Genomic DNA, 9,557 nt, shown 5'->3' on the forward strand with positions numbered 1-9,557 from the left:
ACTGTTGTGAGTTTGTAAATTTGAACTGCGTCAGTTTGGATGTTTCATTTAAGACTTCATAAAGAATGGCCAGACTTATAATTGTGTTCTTCTCCCAGTATAATCTTCTCTTTCTCTCCCACCTAACTTTGTCATTTATTTGGTGCATGTATCAGCCATCTTGTGTCACACAGCAATTCCCACTTCTTAGCTGAGCTCCCAGGATAGATTGCATTTGACTTTAGAATCATAGAATCATAGAATCGTTAGGGTTGGAAAGGACCTTCAGATCATCTAGTTCCAACCCCCCTGCCGTGGGCAGGGACACCTTACGCTAAATCATATCACCCAAGGCCTCATCCAACCTGGTCTTGAACACTGCCAGGGATGGAGCATTCACAACCTCCCTGGGCAACCCATTCCAGTGCCTCACCACCCTAACAGGAAAGAATTTCCTCCTTATATCCAACCTAAACTTCCCCTGTTTAAGTTTGAACCCATTACCCCTTGTCCTATCACTACAGTCTCTAATGAAGAGTCCATCCCCAGCATCCCTATAGGCCCCCTTCAGCTACTGGAAGGCTGCTATGAGGTCTCCACGCAGCCTTCTCTTCTCCAGGCTGAACAACTCCAACTTCCTCAGCCTGTCTTCATACGGGAGGTGCTCCAGTCACCTGATCATCCTCGTGGCCCTCCTCTGGACTTGTTCCAACAGTTCCATGTCCTTTTTGTGTTGAGGACACCAGAACTGCACACAATGCTCCAAGTGAGGTCTCACGAGAGCAGAGTAGAGGGGCAGGATCACCTCCTTCGACCTGCTGGTCAAGCTCTCCTTTTGATGCAGCCCAGGATACGCTTGGCTTTCTGGGCTGCAAGCGCACACTGAAGCCGGCTCATGTTCAATTTCTCATCAACCAGCACCCCCAAGTCCTTCTCCTCAAGGCTGCTCTGAATCTCTTCTCTGCCCAACCTGTAGCTGTGCCTGGGATTGCTCCGACCCAGGTGCAGGACCTTGCACTTGGCATGGTTAAACTTCATAAGGTTGGCATCAGCCCACCTCACAAGTGTGTCAAGGTCCCTCTGGATGGCATTCCTTTCCTCCAGAGTATCAACCGAACCACACAGCTTGGTGTCATCGGCAAACTTGCTGAGGGCGCACTCAATCCCACTGTCCATGTCAGCGACAAAGATGTTGAACAAGACCGGTCCCAACACCGATCCCTGAGGGACACCACTCGTTACTGGTCTCCAGCCGGACATTGAGCCATTGACCACAACTCTTTGTGTGCGGCCATCCAGCCAGTTCTTTATCCACCGAATGGTCCATCCATCAAATTGATGTCTCTCCAATTTAGAGACAAGGATGTTGTGTGGGACAGTGTCGAACGCTTTACACAAGTCCAGGTAGATGACATCAACTGCTCTACCCCTGTCCATCAGTTCTGTAGCCCCATCATAGAAGGCCACCAAATTGGTCAGGCAGGATTTCCCCTTAGTGAAGCCATGCTGGCTGTCACCAAGCACCTTGTTGATTTTCATGTGCCTTAGCATGCCATCCAGAAGAATCTGCTCCAAGATTTCGCCAGGCACAGAGGTGAGACTTACTAGTCTGTAATTCCCCGGGTCATCCATTTTCCCCTTCTTGAAAATGGGGGTTATATTTCCCTTTTTCCAGTCATCAGGAACTTCACCTGACTGCCATGATTTCTCAAATATGATGGCCAGTGGCTTCGCAACTTCATTCACCAGCTCCTTCAGGACCCCGCAGATGGATTTCATCAGGACCCATGGACTTGTGCACATTCAGATTTTTAAGATGGTCTCGAACCAGTTCCTCTCCTACAGTGGGCCCAAGGTCTTCATTCTCACAGTCCCTGCATCTGCCTTCCAAGACTTGGGTGGTGCAGTCAGAGCCTTTGGCAGTGAAGACTGAAGCAAAAAAGTCATTCAGAACCTCAGCCTTCTACAAATCCTGTTTAGCCAGTTCTCCTGAGAGCTTCCTGAGGGGGCCTACATTCTCCCTAGTCTGTTTTTTATTTGCTATGTACCTGTAGAATCCCTTCCTGTTATCTTTAATACCTCTAGCTAAGTTTAATTCTAACTGGGCCTTAGCTTTCCTAACCTGGTCCCTAGCTTCCCGGACAACATCCCTGTACTCTTCCCATGCCACCTGTCCTTGCTTCCACTTATTATAAGCCTCTTTTTTTCATTTGAATTTTCCTCAGCAGCTCCTTATCCATCCAAGGAGGTCTCCTGGCCCTCCTGCTGCACTTCTTTCTGGTTGGGATGCAACACTCCTGAGCTTGCAGCAGGTGATCCTTGAATATCAACCAACAGTCTTGGGCCCCTCTACCCTCTAGGGCTGTATCCCATGGAACCTTCCGAAGCAGGTTCCTGAAGAGGCCAAAGTCTGCTCTCTTGAAGTCCAGGGCAGTGAGCTTGCTGCACGCTCTTCTCACTGTCCTGAGGATCTCAAGTTTGACCACCTCATGATCGCTGCATCCAAGGCTGCCCTGGAGCGTCACATTTCCATCGAGCCCTTCCCTGTTGGTGAGCACGAGGTCAAGTACAGCACCTCTCCTTGTCAGCTCCTCTATTACTTGCAGAAAGAATTTGTCTTCTACACAATCGAAGAACCTCCTGGATTGCTTGTGCTGGGCCGTACCGTCCTTCCAACAGATGTCAGGGTGGTTGAAGTCCCCCATGAGAACAAGGGCCTGCGAGTGTGAGGCTTTTCCTATCTGTCTATAGAGTGCTTCATCCGCAGGTTCTCCTTGATCAGGCAGTCTGTAACAGATCCCCACAGTAATGTCTCCCATAGCTATATTCCCTTTAACCCTGACTTTAAGTCCACCGGTCTCACTGTACGTCCGCATCCTTTATTACTGGGAAGTTTCTCTACCGGACCAATGATCCAGAGGAAGGAAAAATTAGGGCAAAAAAAAAGGGATAGGTCCCAGTACACCATGAAGAATTTTTCCACCAGTCATTCAGTGTTTAGTCTCCTCATAAATATTCAACAGCACTAGCACTCCCACATTTCTACTGGATCCCCCAACCTAGTTTGTACCCATATACCATCACCATGCACATTTGTCTTGCACTTACTTCTTAGATATCCCTTTTTGCCTAAGGCTTTTGCCAGTCACCCTGCCAAATCATCTTACAGAGATCCAGACCACTGCTTCAAAAGTTCTCTTGCAACCTCAGCAATACACCAGCTATCTGCTCTGTCTGTCCTTTGTTCAAAATGCCTCTGCATCCCCCGCAGCACTATTAACATGTCTAAGCTTTTTATTTTTCAGACATTTTGGATCAGGAAGTAATACATAACCTGGAATTGAGGGCTATATGAAGATATTCTGCTTATACACAAAGCCACTATGTAAATAATGTGTTTAAAAAGCATACTTGGAACAATCTGGTGATAAGGTTAATAATCTTGGGGAGTGTAAAAATTGCTTGGATAAGAGTTATTTTTGGGTGGTGGAAAGGCTGCTGATCCCATGTTGATGGCACCTCTGAGGGCACAACGGTGTGTGTGAGTAGGGAAAGCTTCAGGGACGTTTTGTTCCACAGCAGGCCTGCGAAGGTGGCAAAAGTGCTGTCACCAGATGCGTCTAAAAGCACTGCATGGTCTGTGTGGAGGCACTGCCATCTTGTGGGATGCGGTGTGTGCTGGGCATGCTGCTGGCCTCTGGCTACGTGCAGTCCAGAAAGCAAGACAGTAAGTGTTCTGAAACATTGTCCCCTGCTCACAGGCAGTATGACTAACATGAACCTGAGATACACCCTCTCATGAGTGAGATTTAAGTAATTATCATAGGACAGCTGCAATATATCATTAAGTTACGTCAGCTAGGAAAAGCTTCTTTCTCTTCCTCTAATCCCCTGGCATCTTTTACACAGTTTAACTCCTAGATTATTATTTCTAAATCCATTTACAAACTACATGACAACCCAGAAAGTTTAAAAACAACTTTTTCAGCTGTTTTTCTTGTTGTTGCAGCTAGGAGAGGTTGTCAAGGTAACTGGAATTTCCGCCAAGAATAGATTTTTAACTCTTACAGTGTCAGCAATTTTTTTTTTCAGAAAGCTTGACTGTGTGAACTCCAGATTAAAAATAAGCTTTCGTCAGACAGCTTTACTTGCTTTGCCAATTCTAAGCTTTCCCAAGATTGTCTAATTCACCCAGAGCTGGATTTTCAGAGCAGTGTAAAGGGATGGTAGAAGCTATTGTAAAATACAAGGCCTGAAAACCATGATGGTTTCAGCGTAACTCAAACTAAATGAAGATGTAATCAATTTAAAGGTGCATTGTATGAGAGAGAAAGATCTTCAGGAAAAAATAAATGCTGTAATAAGAAATACCTAATGTGATAATCTTTCTGTCTTTAGAGAAACCTTGGCCAACAATGGATGAGTGTCCAAATCATGAGACATAGAGAAGGATCCAAATTGCTTTGAAATCTAGTGGTTACTGATTGCTCAGCTACTGGCTACAGAAACTGCCAGACAGTTTGATGACTGTGCGCCTCTAGATAGAATTTGCTAGAAACAGTCCTTTGGTAAAGTCAGAGCCCTAACCTGTAAGTCTTGAAGATGTAGGGTTAAAAAAGTGCTTTAAAATAAATTTAAACTAGAGATAGGGATAATTCAAAAAAAAAAAGTATCTGAATGAGAGTGAGAATTTATCAATTTCAGAATATGTAGCTGAATTCAAAGTAGTACTCTCCTTGGTGTGTTGACAGACCTAGTAAATGAGGTTTTCTCAGTGTTTGGTTCTTGGAACAAATATGCTATAGTGTGGTATTGCTTTAAAATTGTGGATATTTACCACAGGACTTTTAGACAAGGCTGACATACTGTTGGAGGTGATCAGCAAGATAATGACCAATGCAGCCCTTATTCATATGGCGGAATGTAGCGTATTGAGGCACAGACTCCAGCTGTGGTGCAACCAGAGAAGTTTATTGAGTGAGCTTACAGGCTTTTATAGCGCTCTGCCTAGCGGTTAGCAGCGGTTAGCTCCTTTGGTACTTTTCCATCACAAAACAGCGTTCCTTCTCCAGGCACACACTGGGTGCTTTTCCAGCCAATGGCTTTACTGATCATGTGCCTTTTCAGCTAATCATATTACTATTCACCCACCTTTGCTTAAGCAACTATTTTTAACCAGATATATAAACATGTTTCTCTGCTACGCTACATTGTTACTTCCCCTTCTCTTTGACCACACATTCTTTGTCCCTTTGGCCCACAGTGGAAAGGGGAGATATATCCTGTACCTCCTCATCCAGCACTCAAAGAAAGGGCTGAGACTGCCTAGTAAATCCGTGTAAATGGATTATCTATCACTGTATTTATAATGATTTGAAACACAGCAAAAAAAATGAAAATCCATATATCTGCTCTGCCTCCCTGAACTCTCAACCTGCCCATGGGTCCAAGACCCCATTTCAGCCCTGGCCCTGCCTCAGCAGTGAAGAAGCATGCTGATTTCCAGCTTTGCAAAGGCCCTGCCCCACCAAGGGATCCACTGATCAGGGACAGGTTCTTAGGCTGATGTCCTGGCCTGGCCTTGTACCTGTCTTGGACCTGCATTGCCACCATGAACTTGTCTGATGATCAGGACTCTTGGTTGAATCTGGTCTCCATTTCCAGGCCATCCTTGCTTCTTCCCTGTGGCTGTGACTGGTCCTGGTCCCCATGCGATGCCCCTTGTCTCCCACCCATCCATCAGGGTCAGCTGGTCCTAGCTGCTCCCTGACACATCTCTACCCCCCAGTTTCAATAGATAAATGTCCACTTTCCCAACAAAGGACAAGGGTCTGTATTTTGGCTAAACAGTGAGGGAGAATAGCAATTGAATGATGTAGCCTTTGTGGAGGATTCATAGATACATGAGGGCCAGACAGAGACTTATGGCAGCTGAAAAAGATGAAAGGAATATTAGAAATAAGTCTTCTACTGTGGAGTCCTGTGTTTCAGTAGGGTGAGTGTACCTTATCTTTTGAAAATGATAACTCTTAAGGTTTGCTCTCGTTATAATAGAAATGAAGCCTTGAAACATATCAGGTGTTATAGAGAACAATCTTTTCCACCTTTCCCAAAAGGCAGTGCTTTTGTCTGGGGACAACAGACTTTCTTTTCCTGTTTAGACACCTTAGAAATAATATGTAGGCCTCAAAGGACCTGTGGATCAAAGCTCAGAACCACAGGGGTTATTAGTTGCAGTGAAGAGTGTGTTCCATTTTTACTGGCAGTATTAGATCACAGTCATGCTTGATACTGATGCAGTGTGCTATTGATGGTGAAGGAAGAGTGTGCACGGCCCACTAATGGCAAGGACTTCATGCCTGGTTGGTCCAAGACTGACTTTGCCCAGCATAATGCAGATTCTCCTTCCCACAAGGAAGGAACCCAACCCTTTTAGCCCAGAAAAACACCCTGATGTTGCAGGAATAAATACACTACCCTGTAACTTCACAGACAAAAAGTTCTCTTTGGTGACATTTTATATCAGAACAGACATGTACGAAATGATAATACATTTATTGTGTCATCTACAGCAGTATACATGTTAAAAACAATTTCTCAAAACACAAAAAGTTAGAAAGCAGCAATTGATATCTGTGTTTCCACCTCATAACAAAGCTGAATAACCCCAGATCCCATTACCAATTCAACCAACTTTGACCAAAAAAGGTCAGTATTAGACCAAACAGGCCAGTAAGTTTTTACCTTGACACAGTCAAAAGCCAAAATACAACTTTCCATCCAATATCTTGGCACTTCTCAAACCTATAGCATGTTGCATTGCCACTAAATTGACCAGAGAAAGGGAAAGAGAACAAACACACCAAATATTTGTTTTTACAGATTATACCAGTACACAAAGGCCTCTTGAGACTCTTCTGCAAGCACAAAGTCAATTGGAAAAGGCATATCCAGAAGCCTAAGTCATTTCAGACACTGAAGAGCGTCATATCACACAGTGTTATATCACACAGTAATTCTTTACATGGATGAATTCCCCAAAAGCAAGCCAATGGGAAATTGTAAATTTAATCATAGGAAGGTGAAAGACCACAAGGTTCAAAACATTGCTCAAGCTCTGCTGGTGTGTTTTCATACACAAAGTAAGATGTGTATTTAGCCGAACTTAGCTCTTTAGTACAGATACGGTTAACAGATAAGGAGATTAACATCAGAGCACCATTAGCTACTACTGAATACTCCATATCTTCCTAATGTTACTCTTAAATGCAGTTCTGAACTGGTTGCATGTGTCTGACTGCTAAAAGCAGAGGGCAAAATCCCAACTTTTTTCAGAGCAGGTGCACTATGTACCATGGTTTGTTTCCGGACACAGAAGTGCTGGTCATGTGGACATAATCTTACAGAAAGAACAAGATTTCCTGAAAATTATTCTTGGTGAGACCTAAGTCTTTATTAGGCATGCACCTTTCCCAAATGTGGTTAGTAATATCTAACAGAAGTCACCCCCAAGCTTTTCAAGAGCATTATTTCTCAGCATTCATGAAACAGAACAACACTGACAGGGCAAAGTTGCCAGGGGAAAAGCCATCTACATGTAGACTTCCACAGTGTCAACATCTGTCTCTGATCTGGTCAGCTAGACTTCCTGGTGGAAAGAAACAGATCCTTGCAAAATATGAATGATCTCACCTTTCAGTAGATATGGGAAATATGTTTGATGCTTGCACTCTAAAATTGCTTGTTTCTCTCTTCTGACTACAAAGGCAAACTGGAGAAACTAGATCAAAGGAAGATATCTTCACTGTTGGTGTCTAAAGTTAAGTGATGTAGATATCTCCATAGCTGTCTGCTTAGTGACACGGGATCCTGCCTATGAGCCAGAATACCTAATACTGAAAGTGTTGGATGTTGAAAGGGAAACATATTCAGTATAGCCCTTGATATTCAACTCTTTAAGACAGAAAATCAGGTAAACCCAGATATATGGTTCTATCTTTGCATTATGTAAATTTCTGCAGTCGTAGACTGAGGAGTCCAAGAGACCTTGCCTTCACATAGAAATGAAAGTCTAGCTATCCGAGTTTGGAGTACAGTCCTGCCCAGTGAGTTTATCTCAATTTCCTAGATAACCACACAGACCTCACTGGGTCTGTGAGCTATAGAAGACAGTTATCTTGTCTGGCAGCTGGAGGCCAAGCAGGATCCCATGTGATGTCCCATACATCCTGCACTATCTGCTCCTAGTACCATCTCTTGCTTCCCCTTAGACCTTTCATGCTATAATAGCTCTCTTGAAGTCATATTTATGTCTCTGCAGTGTCATGTAGCAGATGATTTTAATCATCCTACATTTCTCTAGAATCCTTGCCCACATGAGAATATCTCAGAACAAAGAAGGAAGTCTCAATATCATGAAATCACACAATCAAACCAAGGAGGAAAAGCTTTATTTGTTGAACTTCCTAGGTACATCCATTGAATGGAACAGGATCCTGTGCTTTGTCATATGAGAAGGCTTCATAGGACTTCATGGCGGTTGTGAAATCACAGCCTGAATGTTTCTGTTGATGTTGAGAACAGAGGGCAAGTACAATAGTTTCATTCAGATTGTGGTATCTGTTCTACCTGTGTCTTCTCAAATGATTCACAGACTATGAAAAGGCTAGAAAGAGACCTGGTTACACTGCTTTTTCATCCTGGTCCTTCTGTAATATTGGGATATAGAGACTCCCTGTGATGTCAGCTGACTAATAGTGGTCATGCTTTCCTCACCAATTCCCTTCTGTTGTTATCTGTCAAAGTGGATGTTGGATGGGAGGCACTGAGAAGTTCATCAAAGACTGGAGGGCGCTATGGGTAAAAAGCTGAAAAAACAATAATCTAAATTGTCCTGGGAAAACAGCTTGTAGTGACTCATCCTAAGCTGTTTGTAGCTGTACTTTTCCACCTCTTGTGATCTGTGGGAGCCTCATATAATTACAAAAGACAACAAAACTTCAGGAACCCTACAAGCATATATTGCTATATATATGTCTTCCAAGGACACTTCAGAAAGTGTCTGTGCTCTGAAGTGTCCACAGACCACAGGTTGAAAACCTTTGCCCTAAACAATTGTTCTGAAACACTACTAAAAAGCAATTTCAAATAACAAAGCAAATAAAGCCAATTAAATGAATGATCTTTGTATTTCTTTTACTGACACTGTTTACACTAAAGTCACCCTCGATGTATTTTTTTTGGCTGTACCCTTTGAGATTTTTATATCTAATTTCTGGCAGGGGGGGCTGGAAAGATAATGTGAAGTCTGGCATCTGCATGATTCACAGGCTAGATTTAGTAGGGATTTAGTAGCAGTGTCTGACACATGAGCACCGAAACCTCACAAGCTGAAACAATCAGTATGTTTTTGCCCATTTGAATGTTGATTTCCTGCAGTATGTTGACTGAATGTGTGTCTTATCCATTTAACTGCAAACAGCATACTTCTCTTGCAAGATTGTAACTGAAACAGGAAAAGGAGAAGATTTGGATCACTTCCCTTTATTTCTGACTGAATGAAAGCTGCTCAAAACCCA

This window comes from Pezoporus wallicus, unplaced genomic scaffold (genome assembly GCF_028554395.1).
Source record: "Pezoporus wallicus isolate ANWC-B61680 ecotype Strahan unplaced genomic scaffold, APGP_CSIRO_Pwel_v1 contig_3487, whole genome shotgun sequence".
Classification (NCBI taxonomy): domain Eukaryota; kingdom Metazoa; phylum Chordata; class Aves; order Psittaciformes; family Psittacidae; genus Pezoporus; species Pezoporus wallicus.